Source organism: Bufo bufo, chromosome 3, assembly GCF_905171765.1.
Source record: "Bufo bufo chromosome 3, aBufBuf1.1, whole genome shotgun sequence".
Classification (NCBI taxonomy): domain Eukaryota; kingdom Metazoa; phylum Chordata; class Amphibia; order Anura; family Bufonidae; genus Bufo; species Bufo bufo.
Window position 1 is genome coordinate 554,155,685 of NC_053391.1, and position 27,503 is coordinate 554,183,187.

The following is a 27,503-nucleotide window of genomic DNA, read 5'->3' on the forward strand; positions in this document are numbered from 1 at the left end:
TGACGTACCATGTGATGACCGGAGTGACATCATCAAAGGTCCTTGACCTATAATGAATGCTCACCACAGGTCCTATTCAGTAAAGGGGACAGAAGGAGATGCCGGGCCGCGATCAATTGGACTAAGGTGAGTTAAATGATTTTATTTATTTTTTTTAACCCCTCCAGCGCTATTTTACTATGCATTCTGTATTCAGAATGCTATTATTTTCCCTTATAACCATGCTATAAGGGAAAATAATACAATCTACAGAACACCGATCCCAAGCCCGAACTTCTGTGAAGAAGTTTGGGTTTGGGTACCAAACATGTGCGATTTTTCTCACGCGAGTGCAAAACGCATTACAATGTTTTGCACTCGCGCGGAAAAATCGCGGGTGTTCCCGCAACGCACCCGCACATTTTCCCGCAACGCCCGTGTGGAAGGGGCCTAAATGTCTTGTGAAACAAAGGGCATGTTAGTGTGCTGCTGATTACTGAGAAGAGGGGGTGTGACCGGACTGTATATCAGGCAGCCAATCAGTAAACATCAACACTCACAGCAGGAAAGCTAGGGATTGTGGGGATTGTAGTCTTTGAAGTTTTGTGAAGGAAGATCAGGCACCATGATACTCTCAGTGTGTTGCAGGCTCACACAGAAGCTAGACAAATGGACTGCAAGGTAAATTGAAGCTCTGGTTATATGTATGGGTTCTGGTTGGGTCACAGGTTGCAGCCTTAATGCAGTTTTTTTTAAACATTAAGTAATTTTACCGGAATACCCCTTTAAAGGGGTTGTATAGGATTTTACTGTTGATGGCCTATGCTCAGGGTAGGCCATCAATATGTAATTGGTGGGGGCGACACTCTGCACACTTGCCAATCAGCTGTTCTGGAGTAGCTCCGGCACTGAAAATTTGTGTTGGAACCGTATTTTTCACCCCATAAGATGCATTTTTCCCCTCTAAAATGGGGGGAAAACGCTAGTACGTCTTATGGGGTGAATACAGGGCAAACAAATAGCAAATGTGCGCCGCGTTGATTATGCGCGATGCATCGCAGCCTGCTCTGCATAGGAACAGCAGTCTGCGATGTACTCGACAGTTACCTGAAGAAAGAGAACTCAGCACCCACAGCGCGGGCTTGCTGATGGGGACTGGCCGCGGCGTGCAGGGTGTAGAGCAGCTATTGTACACTGGTAGAGACTGGCCAGCCCTGTCTCGGGCTGGTTGACAGGGACCAGCTGGCAGATTTCCGTGACAATGTTGGCAGAAGTGCGGGAGAGGCAGAGCAGGCTTTCCTGCCACACATGCCTGCTCCGCCTCTGTCTGCTCCCGTGTACAAAGTATGAGGGAAGATGAGAGGCTGGGGGGCTTATAAGATGCTGGGGGGCGGATGAGAGGCTGGGGGGATGATAAGAGGCTGGGGGGATGATGAGAGGCTGAAGGGGATGATAAGAGGCTGGGGAATAATGAAAGGCTAGGGGGCTGATGAGAGGCTGGGGGGCTGATGAAAGGCTGGGGGGCTGATGAAAGGCTAGGGGGCTGAAGAAAGTCTAGGGGGGGATGATAAGAGGCTGGCGGGATGATAAAAGGATGGGGGGATGATGAGAGGCTGGGGGCTGGTGGGGGGCTGATGAGAGGCTGGGGGCTGATCTGAGGTCTGAATGGGGGTCTCATTTATATTGGGGCTCTTATCTGAGGGTCGCACTCCTTGGGGTCTGAGCTGAGATCTGATTGGGGGTCTGATCTGAGGTTTTATTGGCGTCTTATTAACATTGGGGGGTCTGATTGGGGCTGTCAGCTGAGGTCTGATTAATATTGGGGGTCTAAATGCTGGTTTGACCTTAGGTCAAATAAAAAATAAAAATTTCTTATTATCTTCCTCTAAAATGTAGGTGCGTCTTATAGGGCGAAAAATATGGTATATAGTTCTGTCTACTCTATAGTGGACGAAGGAGATTTCTGTAGCTCTGCCCCCATTGAAGTGAATGGGAGCAGCACTGCAGTAATGAGCTTCAGACAGAGCTGTGTAGTTCTGGCACTGGAGCTACCCTGAAACAGCCGACCAGTGGGTTGCCGGGTGCCAGATCCTGCAAATTAGAAATTGATAGGCTATCCTGAGGATAGACCATCCGTAATAAGATCCCTGATGACCCCTTTAAAGGGCTTGCCGTGCAGAATATATTTTTTACAAAAGGAGTAGAATGGTTTAAAAAAAAACATAAAAGAAGCATTGATCCCCTGCCACTGCCATTTCAGAACTTACTTGGGCTTTGCTTCCTGATCCATGTTCAACACCCAGAAAATGGCAGGACAGCGTCAGACTAAAGTTCCTTGGAACCACCAGAGAAAAAAATGCTATCCTGTATATAGGACCTTAAAGGGGTTGTCCGAGTTATGAAAAAAAATAATATAGCACTGAAAATCTGATATATAACTGAGCTAAGCAAGTTTTATGCAAAAAAAATATATATATATTTCCTCATTTCTCTGGTTCTTTTCTGGCCCTTTGTTTACATGCAATAAAAACAATCTCTGCCCCTCCCCCTGCTCTGCTAAGGGAGTGAATACAAGTGCTGCCCTGAGTGACATGTCTGCCTGCTGGGAGACGCTGCAGCTTGTTGTATGTGTAGGACTACAAGTCCCAGCTGTATAATGACACTGCTAAGGGAGTGGATACAAGAGCTGCCCTGAGTGACATGTCTGCCTGCTGGGAGACTCTGCAGCATGTTGTAAGTGTAGAACTACATGTCCCACCTGTATAATGACACTGCTAATACACACAGGATCTTCCCCCTACCTTCTTGTGCAATGCTCTCTTGCCTGCAGAGCTGTGCAGCTGAAGGGGTTAAGAATCCTAGCAGAGAGTAGACGGCAGTGAAGGGGGGCGTGGCCAGCACAGTGACGTTTCGTTTACAGGCTTGTAAACGACCTTTATCAGATGCAGGGAGAGAAGCTGACATCACAGGTCATGTGACCCTCAGTCAAATCTGAGAAACCAGCCACTGGAGATAAAGTGAGTGAATTGGAAAGCTGTTACATTTGCCCAGTTAGGAACATAGAAAGAATAAAAAAAATAACTCGGACAACCCCTTTAAGGACCCTGTTTTATTAGAAGTTCATTATTGTCCGGGCTTGGGCTCACTGCCGAATCCGCCGGTACTCTGGTGGGCCGGTCCAACCCTGTGGCAGGAGATGGTTGCTTAGCCAATCACCGACTGAGGTGGGTCACCACTGCAGCCGGGAACAATATCACAAGTTATAGGATGTACACGGGAGTTATTCTGATTGCCTTATTTGGAATAGGGAAGGAATGTTTTCCCTAATGTGGGGCAATTGCCATCAATGCCATGGGGATTTTTGCCTTCCTCTGGATCAACACAAAAGAACTATTGGTGGAACTTCATGGAGCCAAGCCTTTTTCTTTGCCTTGTCGGCTATGTTACTAAAGCAGGGAAGGAATTGTTCACCTAATATGGGGCAATTGCCATTCATGTCATTTTTTTTTTTTTGCCTTCCTCTGGATCAACACAATAGAATTATGGGTGGAACTTTATGGAGCGAATGAATTTTGTGGTAATGAATGTTTTTTTTTGCCTTCCTCTGGATCAACAAATATAGGTGAAAATTGATGGAACAGTCTTATTTTTAGCCTTACCAGCTATTTTACTATGAGAGGCTAATTGTGGCATTATCACTACATTTTCTCACACATCTATAGTTGTGGCTTAGGCTACATGCACACGACCGTATGTGTTTTGCAGCCCGTATGCCATCCATTTATTTTTGCGGATACATTGTAACAATGCCTAAAACGGACAAGAATAGGACATGTTATATTTTTTTTGCGGAGCTACGGAATGGACATATGGATGCAGATAGCACACGGTGTGCTGTCCGCATTTTTAGCGAACCCATTGAAATGAATAGGTCCACATCCTATCCGCAAAAAAAACGAAACGGACACGGAAACAAAATACGTTCATGTGCATGAGGCCTTAGGCTACATGCACACGACCGTATGTGTTTTGCGGTCCACAAACTGCGGTCCCAAAAAAAAAAAACGGATGACGTCCGTATGGCAGATCCATTGTATATGCCTATTCTTGTCCGCAAAACGAACAAGAATAGGACACGCTCTATTTTTTATGTGGAATGGAACCACGGACAACGGACGCGGAAAACAAACGGTTAACTATCCACATTTTTTAACAACTCCATAGAAATGAATGGGTCTGCATCCTATCCGCAAAAAAAACGGAACGGACGCGGAAACAAAATACGTTCGTGTGCATGAGCCCTTACATGCATATACTGTATGTAGTTTAGCTTCTGACAGCCAGTTCACTCTTAGAAGCAATTCTACCATTAGCATTATTTTAAAGAATTGTTCCTTGACATATTTGTGAAGGTTTCAGTAAGGCCTCTTGCAAATGGCCGTTGCCGTATTGCGGCCCTCTATTGAATGGGTCCGCAAATCCGGAGATGCGGTGGGGCACGGAACGGAAGCACTACGGAGTTCCATGCTTCCGTTCTGCAAAAAAATAGAACTTGTTCTATCTTTTTGCGGAATAGACGGATCGCGGACCCCATTCAAGTGAATGGGTCCGCGATCCGCATGCGGCTGCCCCACAGTCGGTGCCTGCGCATCGCAATTCGTGGTCCGCAGCACGGGCCCGGCCAGCCCATGGCCGTGTGAAATTGGCCTAAGGGTGAACCGATATTTAAGCATCTAAATAATAGCGAAATTGATAACCGATAAATCCAACATGTTACCATTTGATAAAAGCGTTGAGCAGGAGCCATAAGATGATGAAAGTATATATAGGAGAGCTGGAGGCACACACACGCCACATACAATGCAGATCATTTCATCTTGTGGATAGATGGCAGCTCCAGGACCTCTTAGTCACTTCTCATTAATCCATTTAGTTTGAGCTTTCACATCGGTGGCTGGACTCTGAAAAGGGAACTGTGTCATGTGTTGCATCCTGTATTTAACAAAAAAAAAAGACCAACAGGAAGTGCTGGGATTGGTAGCCAGAAAAAAAGGACTGTTTTTAGAGAGAGGAAACTAAAGACATTAAAAAGCCATGACGCGGGTGTGCATAGTTATAATGAAAACCATGAGCAGGCACTGAAAGAAACTTCCAGCTGGAAGAAGGAATCACAGACGAAAGCTGAGGAACAAAACCTAAATGGGTGAATAAGGCTTTTTAATGATCTGCCTCCCAGTTCCAGCTGCTCCTGTCGCTCCTCAAGCTCTGTGCAGGTAATGTACACTACAGTTGTCTTCTCCTCAGGCTCCCCATCTCTGGTGTCTCACTTCTGACTTGTAGACAAGGCAGATGCCTTCTGCCTAGAACCTTTCCTTCTTCATTTCAGTGTGACGGACATGATAACACCCTGCTGTATACACAGACCTCTTTATTATATTCCTAGACTCTATAGATATGGAGCTGGTAATCAATGCGTAATGTATGTGAACACGACAGTGGGAAACCTCACCTGTACACGTTACTATTATGTATTTACTCTAGGACGTATGCACAAGACCATATAACTGGTCCATATATTATATCTGGGGATGGTTTTCCTGGTTGTATAGGATGGCAGAGCATTCTCTCAAATGCCGTAGTGCGGCCATGTGTAGTGAACTTTACAAGATTTCATGCTTACTAAGCAGACAGGAGAAGAAACCCAAAATCTGTTCATATCACAGGCCAGATATATATAGGAAGCCTGTGATCTAGGAGAACTGCACCGCTACAGCCACTGTGCTTGTAGGGGCATTTATTATATAGAAAACTGCACCTCTCTCTACGACCAGACGTACTGTAAATTGTTTGTTACATGCCCTTTTGTACATTGCATCCCCCCCCCCCCCCCCCCCATTAATCAGAGAATGGGAGACATTAAAATACCAGCTTAAATGTAGAGAAATTGCTTTTCCAGCTCACCATACCAGCTAAGGTGCACGGAACTCGACCAGACCAGTCTTGATAGATGCAGTGAAAAAGAAACGTTCCAGCACACAGGTAAATCCACACGGTTGTTAGTCTTTATTGGTCTTCAAAGTAAAATCGTGTACAGTATGTATCTACACCCACCACCGTGGACAGTTAACATGTTTCGGACCTTACATGGTCCATAATCACGTACAGATACATGCTGTACGTGATTTTATTTTGAAGACCGATAAAGACGAACCACCGTGTGGATTTACCTGTGTGCTGGAACGTTTCCTTTTCACTGCATTAAAATACCAGATGTACAGTGTGATACAATTTGACAAGAATCTGTCTCAGTCACATTGGGGCACATTTATAAAAAAGTGTCATTTAGCCAACAGTATTCCATTGGTACAAAATGGATCAGATGAGCCCCAATGTATGAGGATGCGGTGACGTATTAGATATAGGGTTATGGGTGTCTCCGTGGTCAGCATTGTTGCTTTGCATACACATGGGTTAATTTGGAATTTAAATTGTCATCCCCAGTGGGAACAAGTACTGATGATAATCGCTGCACCCATACAAGTCAACTGGGCTATTAGAAAATCTATATATATATATATTTTTTTTTTTAACAGACCTGTGTTCCTAATCCAAGAAACTTACTGCATGTCTTATTCTGATCAGTTTTCACAGATCAATATACCCATTTCTATTAATGGGAATGAGAATCTGTTTTGAAAAATCAAACTCGGTTTCGTGAAAAAACTTTACTATTGAGAGGTGATATGATATTAGCTTTCTTTGGACTTTTTCTATTGAAAGGGTCAGGACTTTTTTTTTTTTTTTTCGAGCACAGTCAGGATTTGTGTATTTTATGGTCTGTGTCTGAAGGTGCATATTAGATAAATCTCAGCCAAAACTGCAAATTTCAGAGGGATTGGCCAGTGAAATAATATATATGGGGGTTTCTGACTGATGGCAGTTGGGAGAAAGAAAGATCAAGCATGCTGGATTTCCACATGGTCTATCCTTTCTTCCCATGAGACCTCAGCTACCACTAAATGTGTCTGGCCGCATTTTATTCCCCTCTACGTATTGAAATAAATATGCCTGCTCAGACATGGCGAGCGTGCATGTTTATGGTGGAGTGTGGCTAAACAGCTCTCTTGGGGTACATTCACACGAACCTAAGCTGACCGTGCAGGGCACCGGCCAAGTGAATTCTATATTGCGGTGCGGACCCATTCACTTGAAAGGGTCCGCTATCCACAATATATGGCAAAAAATGTCCTATCTTTTCCGAGTGCTGCAGTGGGCTTCCGATTGGTGCCTCCGCACCTCGCCGTATATTGAGGATTACGGACCCATTCAAGTCAAGGGTCCGCATCCGTGGTAAGAGGATTCACATAGCCGGTGCCCATATGTTGCGGAACCACCATTGGCAGTCCGCAATACGGGCACGGATGCCTACGGTCATGTGAATGGACTCTTAGCCTATCAGTGTAAAAGGGAACTCTAGTTGTTGAATAAGGAATACTGATCTTTCTAGCGAGAATATACTAAACCATTACAGGAATAGTTAAACCGCAATTTCCCAAGAATGTTATTGTCCGCTGCTATACTGGCTATAGTTTTCTTATCTACTCCACTAAGAAGCAAGCTCGTTCCTATAATAAGTAGCAGGACTGTCACATAACTGGCTCTCTGCTGACAACTGGACAGGGAAGCGCTTGTGAATTTGAATAGCCCCTAGTTGTCTGGCTGTGCTATAGAAACTCTCCTACTACCAAAGAGAGTTGCTCTAATATGGTCACACTGTAAGGAAATGTGTTATTCCCTAATATAAGGTGCAGCTAAGGCTGTAAGAATATGACATTTGGAGGATCTCTATTGTATGTCCATTCATCATACGTAGGGCAGACGAACATATTTTTTTCCTTTCCATTATTTTTATTTTTTTTACATATCCGTATGCGGAACCATTCACTTCAATGGGGTTGGAAAAAACCGTGTCCGCATGTACATTCCGCAAAAAAGATAGAACATGTTCTATTCTTGTCCGTTTTGCGGACAAGGACAGGCATTGTTACAATGGATCCGCCAAAAAAAGTATGCAACACGGACATCAGTTTTTTTTGCGGATCTGTGTTTTGCGGACCACAAAATACATATGGTCATGTGGATGAGCCCTTAGAATGAACAGTGAACTCTTGATAGCGGCAGAGCATAGAAGAAGAAATGGAAGAACGCAAACTATATGTCACCTGGCTGACTGCCTGAATTTATTAAAATCCCAATAATGGCAACGTAAATTCTGTATACTTTGTTCGGTTCTGTTCACATGTGTGTTGTTCATTGTAGCGCTCTGTCACTGGAGCAGAACAATGAAAATGACAGCAGTGCCGCATCCGTCACACCAACGGCGCCCAATTGTCTATTCTGGGGTTCGTTGGCTGTCCATCATGGGGTCCATAATTTTACCTAACAAAAGGCACTGCATGATACTCTATTTCTTTATTTTTTGACAGAATCTGTGATGGATCCTCCTAACAGAGCCAGATGTGAACACAACTTTAAAGGGGTATTGTAATATAGATGATCTATTCTCCAAATAGGTCATCAAAGTCAGATCAGTGAAGGTCTGATGGTCCCGGCACCCGCACTGACCAGCTGTTTTAGGCGGCACCAGAAACTAAACAATGGATGAAGCCAGAAGCAGAAGGCTCCATCTAATGTGTAGTGGTCATGTCGGCCTACTGCAGCTCAGCTCCTATCCACTGAAATGGGAGTTGAGCTGCAGTAGACCGGAATGACCTGTGTAGATGGAGCCTTCTCTTACTGGGTCTGTCCACTGGTTAGTTTCTGGTGCCTGCAGCTGCCTGAATCAGATGATTAGTGGGGATAAGGGTTATTGGTCCCCTACTGATCTGATCTGATATTGATGACCTATCCAGAGGAAAAACATTGGAATACCCCTTTAACTGTATGAAAGGCACTGGGGGTTCATGTATCAGTGCAATTACAATACATATCTGGCATAACGCTGGCCATATACAACAGAAATGGTGCAATTTCACCCAAATCCACCACTAATATGTTTATTTCAAGGGGAGAGGGGAATAAGTCTATTTCAGACCTCTCTGGCAACTTCTTGTCAAGCGTGAACAAATGAACAGACATAATGAAATTGAACATAACCTTTTCTTTCTGCTTGTCGGGGAACACTTCCTCATACATGAGATCATCATCTGATCCCATTTGGAGGCATCCATTTGTTTGTGTTAGGAAAAGGGGTGCATAGCTGTCCTATATGTTAAACATATTTTCTTAAAGGGAATCTGTCAGTCCAGTTATGTAATTTTTATCTTCATATTCGTTTGCATTCTGTGTGCTCCAACAAACCAGCAGTAAAATGCATTGAGAGGACTCTCACGCACATAATGGAGAGGACTCAAGGAAGAGTCCTTCCAATTTATTTTACTGCTGGGTTGTTTGAACACAGTGTTGGAACGCGAGTTAGTTTGATGATAAAAATTACATAACTGGACTCAGCATCACTTACACTATACACCTCATACTCTATTTTGGGGGGTTTTGGAGCTAAAAGATTCCCTTTAAGAATTGGTGTTTTTTTTATTTACAATATTTATTTTACATGTCACTATGTATATTCAAATTTTCACTGACGCAGGGCCTCATAATATTCTCATATTTCCTGTTCTATAGAGATTAATTTTCAGCAGTCATCTTATTATCATAGTAGGAAGGATTACAATTAATATTATCACCTTCCCCTCCCCGCATATTGACCTCTGCGCAAGTCACAGCACATGCCTACAACCGTCTCTGACAAAAGTCAATGTACACCCCCAAACTACAGGCTGCTATGGTCTACTATATGTAAAATATAATAAAAGCAAATTAAGTCTATGTAAAAACAAAAAATATAAAAACACACATATCAGTATCTGGTTTTAATCAATTTTAAAATATATAGATATACTTCTTTTAAGATGTGATTAAAACGCAGCAAAGTAATCATCAAAAATATATTTGGCCAAACTGCAGGCAGCTTAAAAAACAAATCCTCCGTTATAGATGGTGACCAAAAATGAACCACTTAAAGGGGTTGTCCGCTTTTTACTATTGATGACCTATCTTCAGAATAGGTGATCAATATCAGATCAGCAGGAGTCAAACTCCTGGCACCCCTGCCAATCATACGAGTGCTACCTCCTCTGCTCTGTTTACCAGCTTGCCGCAGCAATTGCAGTGGTGAGGAGGTGTAATTTCAAGTATGGCGTCCCCATTCACTTCTATGGGACGGCTTTGTCTGTTCAAGTGAATACTACAGAGCTTCTCTTCAAACAGTTGATCGGCGGGAGTGTCGGGAGCCGAATCCCTGCCGATCGGATATTCATGACCTATCATCAGAATTGCTTATCAATAGTAAAAAGTGGACCATCCCATTAACTCCCTGCTTTATGGATGCAGCCTCCTAATTTATTACACAGAGCAACTATTATTTACAGATTGGATATAACTGAAAGATTCGCATTTAGAACAGTCCGCCATGGACACACACATGTTTTGTTTTTAAAGTTACCCCATCATCATAAAATAAATAATTTCAGGAGATGATTATCAACAGCAGACTTGCGTAAGACTGATACATATGGGAATTGTTGGAGATTAGTCAGTAATGCAGTCCAGTGATACACCCAATGCTCTATAGTAAGATGGCTCATAGTGTAAATATTTTAGGGACTGTATAGTCTACAGTATCCCTTTCACAACAGTAAACACAGTGCGTGGCTAGCAGTGTAATAGCTTTCATATGTTTTACATTTTAATTCTAGAGTGTAAGGCTGATCTGGATGACACTGCCAAAACTCTCTTTTTCTCTTGGCCTCAATGTGGTTTAAGTCCAGGGTTAGAATTAAAAGTTCAATAGGTTCTTTCAAAAATGTACTTATGCGGGAAACATTTATCAATTTAAGTACTGACAATGAAAAAATATATATATTTTTAGGATCCTAGGATGAAATTCTTCCATATTTCTCATGTTTGTAAAAAAAATCTTCTCTAGCCCACAAAGACCTTGCAGCTTTTATTTTTTTTTGTAAGTTGGCTCACCTTTTGGCTGTCAATGAGAATATATTAATGTGTAACTATCATTTTTTTTATATAATGTGTAGGAGCAGAGATACTGACTATTTTTGAAATATACATTGTATAATGTACATTTCTATTCGAAAAATAGCTCTAAAGTGTCTCTCTCTCTCTATATATATATATATATATATATATATATACCCCGTATCATTTTTTTTTTATAATGTGTAGGAGCAGAGATACTGGCTATTTTTGAAATATACATTGTATAATGTACATTTCTATTCGAAAAATAGCTCTAAAGTGTCTCTCTCTCTCTCTCTCTCTCTCTCTATATATATATATATATATATATATATACCCCGTATTTTTCACCCTATAAGATGCACCAGCCCATAAGACGCACCTAGGTTTTAGTGGGGGACAATAAGAATTTTCCCAAGCCTTAGGTATGAGCTTTGAATGTTTAGAGACTAGCAGTAGACATTTACGTCGGGAGTATTGCTCGACTAGTAATGGCAGCCTCTTACATATGCCATACAATGGAATATGTTGTCCTTTGACTTCCATGCTAAAAAATTACTACTAGGTGTTTTATACAGTGATAAAGATATACCAACTCTTTTTGCTTGACCAGAGAGACCTAGGAGCGTTTCCCAGCATACTGTATATACCAAATGTAGGCCTCTAACACGATGTGCACAGGACCTAAAAGTGGCCATACACATTGGATAGAAGTTGGTTGATGGTTGCACAACAGTCGAACAAACATCTGGTGAACGTTCTTCTCACAGAGCCATACACATTTTAGTCCATATTACATACTACCCATACATGTTCAATAAAACCGGGCGATGGACGAAAGATATTTCTAGGAATGTTCTTTCAAAAAAAGATCTTTCGTTCATGAATGCTATTTCTATGAATGAAAGATTTTTCATCCGTTCAAAAATATTAAATGCATAACTTCTTTTCAGACGATAGTGGTCTATCATTGGTTGGCTAAAATGATCGTCCATTGTTAAATTTCAACAGATAAAGGTTTGTTTTGGCTGAAATCGTCTATTTTGATCAACTTTAGGGCTTATTCACACGGCCGTAGGTGGGCCGTTCCGTGCATTGGGGACCACAATTTGCGGTCCCAAATGCACGGGCAACCTCAGTACGGTAACAGCATTTCCTACAATTTTATATATACACATACTGTACATGTAATTCAGCTTTGAGGTCCTACTATATAATCTGTATGAGGAGTCTATAAATATCACACACACACAAATGGATTGTATGAAACTACCAAGGATGGCTTTACTCGCTGGGATTTGACCTTCAGTTGTTGGAATAGGAAGGGCTGGCCTCCTGCTATCAGACTCTGAAGCATCCTATCTAGATAACATCTCACTCAGGGTATGTCACACAAGATTCCACACATGTGGACATAACATTTTGTGAATTGTTTTATCCTGTGTCACCCAAGGACTTAGTCTTCTAAAAGTTGTAAAAAGATTTTACAACTCATGTCCCAATGACAAAATGTGCAGGCTGCTTCTGTACAAGTATTTTCACATGACCAGCACTTTTTATAGATAAGTATATATATATATATATATATATATATATATATATATATACATAAAAGCATATCTATAAATATATCTATCATATCAATGTCATTAGGTCAGATAGGTAGAAGTAAAGTCTGAATTATGATAAATTTCCTTTAAAATGAACACAGATTTTGGAATCTCTCAAATGTCCTACAAGGAAAGTAGAGAGGACACTGAAACGATTAAAGCCTAATCGCTCAGGAGCCTAAATAGGGGGCCAGATTTGCTTAATGACCTATCTGCCTTTTTGGTATGTAAGAGCTCCGTGAGCCTTTCCCTCCAACAGACATGCCATATTTAATTCATTACATGGGAGATATGATGTGGATGGGACTGGTGCCAAAAGCTAGCAATAACACAGCCTGTGACAGGAACAATTTGAGCAGCAATGATATTCTAAACACAGCTCGGATGGTGGGAATCATACAAGTATGACTGCTCTGAAGTCATTCCTCTGAATCTCTGCTTTTAATCAGTAATTTTTGAAGGTTGGGATTATATTGACTTCAATGCATGGGAAACAGCTGATCCGGGTGAGGTGGATCAATACATCATGCTGTCAACTACATGTGCAAGTTCTGCCTGGTCAGATTATGTTCCTGATGCCCTACTAACTTCATGGTAGTGTCACCAATTAATGCTCATGATGGTCACTTGCTTGTCATCGGCTCATGAGATAATTCTTCTACAAGTGTGCCTTTAAGTAGATGTAAGGCCTGAATATACAGAGTTAAGAATATCTTCCTGCTTCTGCTCGGATCCAGAGCAGTTCAGGGTGCGTGACTGTAGTTCTCCATCACTGCCAAAATCTAAACAATCTTGATTCCTGAGCTTGCTTCCCCAGAGACAGCCGGGTGCCTCAATTCAATACCAGGAAGCCTTACACTTCGAGACTTTTTTAGATGTCTTAAACAATACTTGAATTTTTTTTTTCATTTACGAATACTTTGAGACGGCCATTCTTTTATTCCAGCAAACTGTTTTGATCAGAATTGGGTGAGTCTGTCTGCATTTACATTCTTGCAGCGGGGTTTGCAATGAACAAATACTCCAGTACATATTTTCAGCTTCCTCCGAGGCTTTTGTCTGCAGACTGGAGCTGTTATGTTTGTCTGTAGATGGAAGTGATAAGGAGGTCCTGCAGACTGAGCATGTAAGCAACATGTCTGACAGACTAGGACGCCAGCTGGTGACAACATCACATAGTTGTGGCTACTCGTATGTATGTTTATATATACTCCACTATGAATTGACGCATTCAAGATTGGACCTTCTGCTCATCTTGTTTCACACCACTGTATACATGAGTATTGCCAAAATACAACCTAAAGCAGCATGGGGGCATGTGGCACAGGTGCCTGCACAGTTACGTATTCAAAAATCACAGCAAAAAATGCACCTAAATGATACGCAACTGACCATACTAGCCAATTCCTCAGGCCGATGTTAAAAGCTGAGAACTTTGCCGATATCTTCTAGTCAGGAACATATCGGAGCCCCTCATGCACCACGTCACAGTGTCTCAGCACGCATGGGGTCCTACTACTCAACTGCCCGTGGTGTGTAAACAGGGTCTGAACAGTGCAATTAACTCACAGCCATGCTCTCACATGCCTCCATAGTGGTATCATCAATGCATTGTGAGGTAGGATAAAGCTGTGAGCCGCACCCACAACAGACCATGTGACACAGAAGCTACCAGGTGCAAAAGAATGTTACCAACAAAATAAAGTGGCACATTCCATACACAAAAGGACAAAAAAACGCACAGAAAAAAGTGGCCTAAACGGGTGAAAATGCTCCAAACCCAGACACTGTAGCGTGTCTATAACCGGGTGAGCCATTCCTCCGCATGCGGTCCGCAGACAACGGCAATCCCCAGCAAAAAATGTGTACTATGGAGGATGCATTTTTTGCAGTGATTTTTGTATGTACAGTACAGACCAAAAGTATGGACACACCTTCTCATTCAAAGAGTTTTCTTTATTTTCATGACTATGAAAATAGTAGATTCACACTGAAGGCATCAAAACTATGAATTAACACATGTGGAATTATATACATAACAAACAAGTGTGAAACAACTGAAAATATGTCATATTCTAGGTTCTTCAAAGTAGCCACCTTTTGCTTTGATTACTGCTTTGCACACTCTTGGCATTCTCTTGATGAGTTTCAAGAGGTAGTCCCCTGAAATGGTTTTCACTTCACAGATGTGCCCTGTCAGGTTTAATAAGTGGGATTTCTTGCCTTATAAATGGGGTTGGGACCATCAGTTGCGTAGAGGAGAAGTCAGGTGGATACACAGCTGATAGTCCTACTGAATAGACTGTTAGAATTTGTATTATGGCAAGAAAAAAGCAGCTAAGTAAAGAAAAACGAGTGGCCATCATTACTTTAAGAAATGAAGGTCAGTCAGTCAGCCGAAAAATTGGGAAAACTTTGAAATTAAGGGCTATTTCACCATGAAGGAGAGTGATGGGGTGCTGCTCCAAATGACCTGGCCTCCACAGTCACCGGACCTGAACCCAATCGAGATGGTTTGGGGTGAGCTGGACCGCAGAGTGAAGGCAAAAGGGCCAACAAGTGCTAAGCATCTCTAGGAACTCCTTCAAGACTGTTGGAAGACCATTTCAGGGGACTACCTCTTGAAGCTCATCAAGAGAATGCCAAGAGTGTGCAAAGCAGTAATCAAAGCAAAATGTGGCTACTTTGAAGAACCTAGAATATGACATATTTTCAGTTGTTTCACACTTGTTTGTTATGTATATAATTCCAAATGTGTTAATTCATAGTTTCAATGCCTTCATAGTCATGAAAATAAAGAAAACTCTTTGAATGAGAAGGTGTGTCCAAACTTTTGGTTTGTACTGTATATTTTTTAATCTGCACAATGTATAATTTTGTGTAAGATGTTCTTGTGGTGCATGCGGTCCGCCCCGGCATCCTCCATTGTACGCATTTTTTGCTGGGGATTGCCGTTGTCTGCGGACCGCATGCAGAGGAATTGCTTCCTGGTTATAGACACGCTACAGTGTCTGGGTTTGGAGCATTTTCACCCGTTTAGGCCACTTTTTTCAGTGAGTTTTTTTTCACAGTTAAGTATTCAACTGAGGTTGTACGTTTAGACAGGGGTGGACTGGCCATAGACCCTACAGTGAAATTTCCCAGTGGACCACTGCCCAGCTCTCCTCTCTGCCACTGGCCAGGTACATAATGAGCACTTGGCGATAATTATCGCTGTGAGAATCAGGTAATCATATACTCAGCCAGCGACCACACGTGGCCTCCTGAATTCAAGTGCTATGGCCCGCATATCACCTCCTAAACCCCCTTCTCTATATCCTAATCACAGACAACTAGAGAAGGACAGAAAATGGCATCTATAGGTGGCGACCACAGAGCAACAGCTTTTGGGGCAGTATATTGTGCTGCACTGTGGTATATGGTTCTGCTGGGATGGTATTTTGCACTATGGTATTCCTGACCCCGTCTACTTGTGTTGTCCTGTCTTCTGTCAATTTGGACCCACCTCCAACATGGGGCCACTTTTAGTTTTTTTTAAGGGCCACTTTAGGTTCCCAGTCCGCCGCTGCATTTAGATCTGGAAAAAGCTGGAAAAGCATTTGCAAGGAGTTTGTGTCCTCTTGCTGTGTTTACCTGGTTTTAATTGGACACCCAAAAACATACCAGTAGGATAAATGACTTTGTATGATATTGGCAGCAATGTGAGTGTCTAATGTCCCTATGATTTATAATAATCGGGCAAAATATTGGAAACAAGCGTTCATAGGAACACTTTTTTCCCATAATTGGCTCGTATAATCAAGCAGTCGATCAGCCAACGAGAGAGAAAACATTCATTTGTTGGCTGAATGGCATCTTTCATCAGGATGAAAGATGCCTGATTATGGGCAGAACATCTCCCTGTGTGATCTGCCGATATGAATAGAAGAGAACGAGGGAGGAAGGCTGCGGTAGCAATCGTTCCTCCCACATTCCGTTTGTATTGGCCTGTGTAATCAGGGCCGTGCAAATGATCTCCAATGGATGTGTTGTCAACCATTGGCGCTCACACTTCCTGAACACCGGGCAGTGTAATATCAGTATCAATTGGTTGCACTGAACTCACTTGTATAGAGTCATTTTTTTTTGTAGATTTTACCTTTATGCAATTTATAATATGGTTCTAAGCTTTTGACCACTTTCACCTATTGTTCAGGTTAAACTGATCAAAAGCTTAGAACAGGAATGAACTCTCATCGCCACACAATAAAAGAAAAAAAGGAAAGCTCTATCTGTACCAAAATATTTTTGTGGCCATGACCAAAACATCATCACAGACATTAAACTCTTGATATTAAATAGGAATTTCAAGTCTCAGAGGAACAGGAGAATCCATGTGCAAAAAAAGGAAGATGGAGACAGCACGTCCTTTTGTTGAGGTTGATTCTAGAAGCATGCTTGACAAAGGCTCTTCAGCCAAAACATTGCATCTGGAATAAACCTCAACAAAAGGACGTGCTGTCTCCATCTTCCTTTTTTTTTGCACATGGATTATCCGATTATCACAGGGAAGCTTACCACTTTCCCAGGAGAGGTGCACCCATCACCTGCTTATTGGGTGTGCTGTCCACCTCCTACATTTCTAGAGGGACAGGAGAATCTGAGAATCCAAGCTAATGTCAACCTTTGATACACACAGATCAGAAATTAATATGTAGCAGGGATTTATGTCCTTCTACATCTACAGGAATGTGCCCAGGCTCGGACTGGCCCACAGGGGTAGAGGGGAATCCCCCGGTGGGCCCCTGAGCAAAGTGCGCCCCTTGTCTCCCACCCCCTGCACAAGTGACACATGACACAGTACACTTACTGCACTACATACATACACTCACCTCAAGAATTATTAGGAACACCTGTTCTATTTCTCAACCAATCACATGGCAGTTGCTTAAATGCATTTAGGGGGGTGGTCCTGGTCAAGACAATCTCCTGAACTCCAAACTGAATGTCAGAATGGGAAAGAAAGGTGATTTAAGCAATTTTGAGCGTGGCATGGTTGTTGGTGCCAGACGGGCCGGTCTGAGTATTTCACAATCTGCTCGGTTACTGGGATTTTCACGCACAAGCATTTCTAGGGTTTACAAAGAATGGTGTGAAAAGGGAAAAACATCCAGTATGCGGCAGTCCTGTGGGCAAAAATGCCTTGTGGATGCTAGAGGTCAGAGGAGAATGGGCCAACTGATTCAAGCTGATAGAAGGGCAACGTTGACTGAAAAAAACACTCGTTACAACCGAGGTATGCAGCAAAGCATTTGTGAAGCCACAACACGCACAACCTTGAGGCGGATGGGCTACAACAGCAGAAGACCCCATCGGGTACCACTCATCTCCACTACAAATAGGAAAAAGAGGCTACAATTTGCACGAGCTCACCAAAATTGGACTGTTGAAGACTGGAAAAATGTTGCCTGGTCTGATGAGTCTCGATTTCTGTTGAGACTTTCAATTGGTAGAGTCCGAATTTGGCGTAAACAGATTGAGAACATGTATCCATCCTCTGATGGCTACTTCCAAGCAGGATAATGCACCATGTCACAAAGCTCGAATCATTTCAAATTGGTTTCTTGAACATGACAATGAGTTCATTGTACTAAAATGGCCCCCACATTCACCAGATCTCAACCCAATAGAGCATCTTTGGGATGTGGTGGAACGGGAGCTTCGTGCCCTGGATGTGCATCCCTCAAATCTCCATCAACTGCAAGATGCTATCCTATCAATATGGGCCAACATTTCTAAAGAATGCTATCAGCACCTTGTTGAATCAATGCCACGTAGAATTAAGGCAATTCTGAAGGCAAAAGGGGGTCCAACACCGTATTAGTATGGTGTCCTAATAATTATTTAGGTGAGTGTATATTCAATGTACAGCACCTCAACGAGCCTATGTTCATATACAAACATGTTAGATTATTAATTATATTTGAATGTATTTATATGGTAGGCCCCAAAAATAAATTTAAAGGGTGGGCCCTGGGTACCCCAGTCCGACACTGAATGTGCCCCTTAGGCCGCTTGGGTTCATCACATTCATTGATTGGATATGTATTAGGGGACAATAAAACTTTCACACTCATTATCTATAACTGCTACAACTGCCTGTTTACTCCTTCACTCATAATGACCTGCTTTAGGGTAGTTTTCTCTCCGGCCAAAAATCATGAACACTTACGCATTAATTTAAATTGAAGTGTATTAGTGCCGGCATTAAGTGTCCCGGCAAAACAGATCAAAAATCAGAAAATGAATACCGGATCAGTTTTTCCGGATGACACCAGAGAGACGGATCAGGTATTTCAATGCATTTGTTAGACAGATCCGCATCCGGATCCGTCTGACAAATGTCATCAGTTTGAGTCCGGATTGCCGGATCTGCCTGCCGGAATCCTCTGCCGCAAGTGTGAATGTACCCTTACATCTCTTGTCTCATATACCTCTCTATTTCTATGTACTGTTGTACATCTTTTCAGTTAGCCATTAAAAGGTATCAGCCACTAAGGAATCTCCTTTTTTTAATCTTCTAATCTGTTACTGAGCATTAGGTTGGCAATACAGATGAGATACATGTCAGTCGAATGCTAATTCAGTTGATAGCTGCCAACCCCCCCTCCCCTTCCAACATACATAATCTGACATGCCCTGCACAGCACATACATACTCAGGATATCTCCTAAAAACAAATGGATCAGGTATGTTGAAGTCCAACTGCCGATCCTCATTGCCCCTTACATATGCCAGTGTAGATATTTGGAAGGCCCCTGCACAGTGGCATACTCACCATGGAGACAGACCATACTACTGCTATGGAACCCATGGCGAGGTGAAGCCCAGTGCTGAACTCCTTCTCTTGCTTACCTACATGAAACCATGGCATTTTCCTGCAGCTGACACTAGAGGGAGCTCAGTGCATAGAGAATTTTCAGCTTCCTCTGAGTTCAATGGTAACGGTATACATTCCTGTGCACGAGATCCCTGTAGTGGTGGCTGCAAGCTGCCAAATTTATAACATAACATGCTGTGTGAGGGAAAGTAGGATATTTCAACAGTATGGGGGATATTTATTAATGTATTTATGCCAGTTGCCTGGTGTAAATGCATTACAATAAAAGTTTTTCTGATATAGAAGTCAAGTAAAGTGGGTGAGGTAGAGCGTGAATTTTGTGGTTATTAAAAAATTCCTCCCTTTAATTAAGAAAATGTAGATTATGCAGAAATTATACACAGCTTAATTGCCATGGGTATTTACAAAAGTTATAATTATGATATTCATAAAGTCATAATAAAAACTGTAAATTGCAGGTAGCCTACATATTAACAGTTCACAGATTAATTATAATCATGCTAAATTGCTAGTTATATAACCAACTATAGCTGGTTATTTCATCGTTAAACTCATACAGGAGCATATGTAGGACTTTTTTTTTTATCTTGGATTCAGTACAAATGTAAAAGAAAATTTGTGGCATGTGCCATCAGACTCTGTGTGTGTGCAGAGCTACTCTCTCCTAGAAGCAATGCCCAAAGGAGCCAGTACAGCAGTACATAGAGGCTGTATAGATCTGTACTAAGATGCCTCTGTTCGCTGCCATATGAACAAACAAGGTTATATGGGTTACCGTGACTGTAGAGACCATTGAGTATGATAACATCCCTAAAGCAACATGTCTATCATACCTATAGACTTTTTATTTATTTATTTATTTATTTTTTATTTATTTTATTTGTTGAAAATACCAAGGTACACAAAATACTTAAAAGGAAACACAATACAGTGTCATGTCACCTACAACTAGCCATTTCTCCTATTTTTCCACGGAGCCACTGTCACGTTTCAACCATAGCCTAATTCCAATTACCCCAGATCTTTAACCAGATTAATTTCCTTCCTTCTGTCTGGGCAAGGATATATTCATATTCCTTTACCCTATCCATGTACTCCTTCCATTCTAGGAAGGAGGGATATTTAGTTGAGCCCCAATACTTCGCTATTAAAATCCTAGCAAGGGCAGTCCCCCTAAGACAGAGTCGTTGCTCCATTTTATGTTTGGCAACTTTGGGAAAGTTGCCCAAAATCGCATAGTCAAATTCATACCTATAGACTTTAATTGGCTCTAAAAACAGCCATGTGACTGCCGTTTTTCATGTGAATGTAGCCTTAGATTATTTTATAAGTTCACAATATCGTATATCTGTACAGTTCTTTCTTAAAGAGTCTCTGTCATTATGATGAACCCAATTAATCCATGCATATTGCCTGGTAGGATTGATCATGCTGATTAAAATGATACTTTATTTATCTTTTTAGGTTGCAAAGTTGTGGAGATATGAGGATTTTTATCTTTATGCAAATCAGGCAGTTAGAGCACCAAGGGGCTGGCTGTATGGCTTTGAGCACCGCTACATCTTCGCCCCTAGTGCTCAGTACACTCCTCCTTCCCCTTTGATTAACAGGGCTAATAGCCCTGTATAATGTTGCTGTGCTGTTCCCCTAGGAATGCATGATTTTGATAACGTGCTGTGGCTTATATGTGTACAATCACTGATACCAACGGAGCATCTGAAGAGGTAATCGAGAGCTGTGCAGGAAGGAGAGAATACTTACCTTTTCATTCTGCTGCCAGCTGTGCTCCTCCACTATGTGTGAGGCCTCTGGTATGTCAGTCCACCCGGAAGTGGAGGTGCTGGCGGCTCCACCCACAGCAGAGAAGCGCAGCTGCCAGCAGAATTGAAAGGTCAGTATCCTTTGCTTCATCAGAGTGCCCGCTTTCCTCTGCGGAGGGTCCACTGCCACTAGTGAATGCACATAAGCCACAGCATGTTATCATAATCATGCATATCTAGGGGTACGCTCTGACAATAATGACTCAATATAACATATTAACACTGGACCACCAATGATTATTTGTGAGGAACAGCGCAGACAGCATTAGACAGAGCCATTATCCCTGTCAATGAAAGGGGAGGGGGAGTGTAATGAGCACTAGGGGTGAAGCTGTAGCAGTGCTTGAAGCCCTTCAGCCTGCCCCTTGGTGCTCCAACTGCCTGACTTGCACAAAGATAAAAATCCTCATATCTCTACAACGCTGCAACCTACAAAGATAAATAAGGTATTGTTTTAATCAGCATGATTAACCCTACTAGGAAATATGCCTGGTTTAATAGGGTTGATTGTGCTGACAGAGGCTCTTTAAGACTTTTTGTCATGTCTGTCAGTGCTTGCTGGCACCCCGAACAAAGGTTTTGACCTTAGTTTTAAGAAACGAGCACTGAAAATAAAAGAAAGAGCCAAGCATATTTTATAGGCAAGGCACTGAAAAAGGAAGTTTGACTTCCTCCAAATTTTTCAACACTCTGCCCACATGGAGCCTCATTGTCTTATACATAAATAGCTCAAGAAATATAGAGAGAAGCATTTATTGTAATGAACAGCCATCATCTTTTAGGTACTGGGTAACACACTCTCACATTATACAGCACCTTAACGAGAATTTACAAATAACTTTCAGAACCAGCCTAGACTGTAATAGTGGTAAAGTAGTCACAGCAGGTTCCTCTGTCTAACACTTTTCCTTAGAGAACCTGGTTTGGGACCCTTGCATTTTTGGGAAATGTCACTCTCATTTTGCTGCCACTAGGTTCCCTTCATTGCTTAGTGTCTTCTCTGTGACATCAATACGTTGCCAGGTCTTCTCTGTTTGGGAAGGGTGAGAGCATTGGCAGATGGGGTCAGGGGCATTTTGGCACTTTTATTTAGGAGGCACACTGTGGAGTATTGTTGTATTCAGGTTTTTGTTTTCATTCTGGGGGTTACATGGTTGGGCAAACAATCAAATATACTATAGTACTGGCAACAAGGGAAGGGAGCATCACTCAGTGCCTTACCTTTGACACAGGTGGTATGATGATGTGATCTCTCTGCCTGTGTCATTCCACAGGAGCCCAAGAGGTCTGCCTGCATCCAGGAATCTCCTTCTTGCTCACAAAGTTACAGTGCCGTAATCTCGCGATGCGCGAGCTAGCGCATGCACAGTGCCGGAAAGTGTTTGTTCCCTTTGTTGGCATCAGCCTCAGTGAACCAACTGTGCATGCGCTAGCTCGCGCATCACTAGATTACGGCACTGTAACTTCGTGAGCAAGGAGGAGATTCCTGGATGCAGGCGGTGCTGGGCTCCTTCACAGGGGGCGTGGCTGGGCTCCTTAACCATAAGTAACCACACCTTGGGCACCTTACTTGGCTAATTTACATATCTATAAAATCATTTTTTAAATGAAATAAAACCACACAGAGCTATGGGACAGGTAAATTGCGGACATGCTAGCGGAGATCTATCCGTACATGTCCGCAGCTCTATAGGGTAAAACTAGGTGACAGATTCCCTTTAAGTGTTTAGTACTGTACATATGTACTGAGCTTGGTTCTGGTGCTGTATTTATGTTCTTAGCTTGGCCTTGGAGGTGAATTTATGTTCTGAGGTTAGTTCTGGTGCAGTATTTATGTTGTGACCTTTGTTCTTGTGCTATATTTATGTTGTGCTTGGTTATTGTTCTGTATTTACCGTATGTTGTTAGCATGGATCTGGTGCTGTATTCATGTTAGTTTGGTTCTGGTTCTGTATTTGTGTTATAAGCTTGGTTCTGGTCCTGTATTTAAAGGGATATTCTGGTTATTTCAAGTTATCCCCTATCCACAGGATAGGGTATAACAGATCGATGGCAACCTGACTGCTGGGAGCCCCATCAATTGTGAGGATGGGGATCCCTGAAATGAATGGAGTGGCAGGTCAAGCATGCCATGTTATTCATCTCTATGGGACTACTGGAAATAGCTGAGTGTTTGTACTCTATTCCCAGAAGTCCCCTCTTTATTCAGTTGGCGGATCTTACAGTGTAGGGGGACCCCATTCTAATGATTGGTGTGGGTCCCAGGAAGGGGCAGAACCACCTCCATAGCAGTGCTAGAGGGCCCGCAGTAGCAGGGGGTCCAGGCCTCACCTGCCAGTTCACACACAGTAATGACTATTAAGTGTGTGTACTGGCAGGTAAAGCCCCGGCCATAGTGGATGACAGACACATCAGAAGAATTTCGTGCCTGAGTCCAATTGCTGTGTCTCTCATCCATTAGGGCCTGGGCCTCATTCCCTGGCCTGTACTTTACTGAGCAGCAGGTGTGATGCAGTAACGTCATTGTGCCTGCTGGGCTTAGTAGGATAGCGCATAGGTCGGGATCATCCCCCAGCCTGCATGGTGCCTTTTGCTGGGGAGAGCAAAATTTACTTCATTCATTGGAACAGGGCTAGGTGAGTATTACATTTTTTATTTTATGAACACCACAGGAGCTTTACTACTGTAAGGGGGGCACTAAGGGGGCAAAACTACTGTGTGGAGGCACTAAGAAGCATGACTACATTATGGGGCACTAAGAAGCATGACTACATTATGGGGCACTTAGGGGGCATTCTACTGTGTGGAGACACTAAGGGGGATACAGGGCCCAGATGGCATACTGTAAAGTAAACTGACTCCTCCTCATGTCCAGTGCTAATAATCGTTTATTTTCATAATTTTTACATGACTGAGTGAGTGGGGGGTTGTATGGCAAGCGTGGGCAGTCTTGACTACCTGCGGGATGGGGGTTTGCAGGGAAATTTCTTGGGTGGGGCACCATTCAAAAACATGCTATGTTGCCCAGCCTTTTCTAGTTCTATCCCTTAGCCCAGCCAGTGTGGGACTGGAAATCCTTGAGTCCACCAGAGCGAGTAAGTTTGAGATCCCATTATCAGTCTATACAGAACATGTGCACGTCCAATCTTTTATTTCATTGCATTAGAAATACACTCACCTAAAGAATTATTAGGAACACCTGTTCTATTTCTCATTAATGCAATTATCTAATCAACCAATCACATGGCAGTTGCTTCAATGCATTTAGGGGTGTGGTCCTGGTCAAGACAATCTCCTGAACTCCAAACTGAATGTCAGAATGGGAAAGAAAGGTGATTTAAGCAATTTTGAGCGTGGCATGGTTGTTGGTGCCAGACGGGCCGGTCTGAGTATTTCACAATCTGCTCAATTACTGGGATTTTCACGCACAACCATTTCTAGGGTTTACAAAGAATGGTGTGAAAAGGGAAAAACATCCAGTATGCGGCAGTCCTGTGGGCAAAAATGCCTTGTGGATGCTAGAGGTCAGAGGAGAATGGGCCGACTGATTCAAGCTGATAGAAGAGCAACGTTGACTGAAATAACCACTCGTTACAACCGAGGTATGCAGCAAAGCATTTGTGAAGCCACAACACGCACAACCTTGAGGCGGATGGGCTACAACAGCAGAAGACCCCACCGGGTACCACTCATCTCCACTACAAATAGGAGAAAGAGGCTACAATTTGCACGAGCTCACCAAAATTGGACTGTTGAAGACTGGAAAAATGTTGCCTGGTCTGATGAGTCTCGATTTCTGTTAAGACATTCAAATGATAGAGTCCGAATTTGGCGTAAACAGAATGAGAACATGTATCCATCCTCTGATGGCTACTTCCAGCAGGATAATGCACCATGTCACAAAGCTCGAATCATTTCAAATTGGTTTCTTGAACATTACAATGAGTTCACTGTACTAAAATGGCCCCCACAGTCACCAGGTCTCAACCCAATAGAGCATCTTTGGGATGTGGTGGAACGGGAGCTTCGTGCCCTGGATGTGCGTCCCTTAAATCTCCATCAACTGCAGGATGCTATCCTATCAATATGGGCCAACATTTCTAAAGAATGCTATCAGCACCTTGTTGAATCAATGCCACGTAGAATTAAGGCAGTTCTGAAGGCAAAAGGGGGTCCAACACCATATTAGTATGGTGTTCCTAATAATTCTTTAGGTGAGTGTAGATATTAGCTGTAAGTGTTGGCTCAAAGTTGAAAGTTGAATAGTTTCCTATTGAACTTTAGAAAGCCATAGTGTATCAAGGGTGCATTGTTGTGCATGAGCCTGGGCCCTCTAGTCTTCTGGGTCTTAGCAGAACCTAATCAGCTATGCAAATGTATAGTGCCCCCACAGTGGTCTGTTTTCCCCTGTAACTTAAGGCTCCTTTGGGTGCCCCATTTACAGTGGAAAAGAGCAAAGTTCAAAAAAGATTTTGTTTTAATGACCTCTTGGGGACATATTATATGCCAAAATATATTAAAAAGTAAGTAAAAAGTAAGTAAAAATATAAAATTAAATACAAATAAAACAAATTAAAAAAACACCCACATCAACTGAAACCATTGCTATAGTTCACAGAAACTATACATATATCAAAGTAACCTACATAAAATAGGGAACATCGTTTTAATCATTTTGGTGTCAGTTTGCATGTTTAAAGATGAAGGAGCTACTATTTGAACAATAAAGATAAACTTTTGCACAGGTTTCCCCTAAATAAAACTAAAAACGAAAATATAAATGTAAAAAAACATGGCACGTTTATAACCATTTCTGCCTTCTCCTTTGATTGGTGCATAGCGCTATTCAATGAGCACTATTCAGTGAGTAGAGGAAGCAGCTATGCCACTTCCTCTATTGGACCCAGTGATCATGTGATTGTCGGGCGTCTTGGGGAGTTTTTAAGCATGTTTTGCACAGTTTTCCCCAAATAAGACAAAAAAAACATTAATAAAAAGCCCTATTATTATTATTATAATTATTTTGGCTGTCCAACAAATACAAAATTAGGACCGTTAAACCGCCATGTGCAGTAAATCACGAAAAAGTGCCTAGTCATTAAGGCCTTTTTCACGGCTGGTCAGTAAAGAGTTAAATAGCAGTTAATAACCTATTAAGATCAGAGAAAATTACTATGACTTGGTAGAATTGCAGCCAATGTCTGTATAAATTTTTACCCTCTGGTTAAATAAACAAGAATATTTCCATTCACTGACAGCAAGTAGAGATATTGGAAATGTTGAGGAGTTGGAGCACAAAGTCTGTTCAACTATGTATATTCCCCACATAAATTTTATACACAAATAATTATCATATAACATATTGTTAAATGTGGTAGTTAAAGGGGTTGGCTCATCTCATACACTGATGGCATATTGCTAGGTTATGCCGTCAATGTCAGGTAGGTGTGGGTCCGACCTCTGGGACCTCCTGCTATTTCCATAACAGGGCCCCCAATGGGAAGAAGAGCATGCCGTGCATGTGGGGGGTCCTCTTCATCCGTCACTATGGGAGTTCTGAAAATAGCCGAGCAAGCGGGCTCCGCTATTTTTAGAAGTCCCATAGTTTTGAATGGAGGGTGCACTATACAAATGTGGACACCTTTCCGTTGACGCCTATGGAAGTTCCGAAAATAGCAGAGCCGGTGCTTGACTATTTTCAGAACTCCCATAGGAGTGAACGAAGCCCCTCATGTGCGGCTGCTTTCTGTTCACTTCAGGGGGCCCTTTCTGGAGATAGGAGCAGGTCCCAGAGGTGGGACACACATCTATCTGACATTGATGGCTTGGTTGTGCCATCAATGTATGACATGAGACAACCCCTTTAAGTCCAGCTTGGGCTAAATTCACACCATGTTGAACAGTTTGAAATAGCCTTGCCATATGTATGCCCAGACTTGTGCCAGTGTTTTTTGAAATGTGCAGTTTAGGGTCCATTCACACGTCCGTTTTTTCTTTCCTGATCTGTTCCGTTTTTTCAGGAACAGATCTGGACCAGATCTGGACCCATTCATTTTCAATGGGTCCTGAAAAAAATCAGACATTGAGCTGTCCGTTTTTTTCCAGGACCCATTAAAA

General features: G+C 42.4%; 1 protein-coding gene across 2 annotated transcripts in view; it reads left to right on the forward strand.

Moving 5' to 3' along the window:
* Window positions 1-4,941: 4,941 nt before the first annotated feature.
* The window catches only part of ACVRL1 (activin A receptor like type 1), a 113,411-nt gene continuing 90,849 nt past the window's right edge, over window positions 4,942-27,503 (forward strand). Inside the window, exons 1-2 of one of the 2 annotated variants that reach the window (XM_040425468.1) lie at window positions 4,942-5,252; window positions 6,622-6,702. The gene's annotated coding sequence lies outside the window, so the exon portion shown is untranslated. The remainder of the gene's footprint in view (window positions 5,253-6,621; window positions 6,703-27,503) is intronic. The other variant, XM_040425467.1, reaches the window with a different exon arrangement.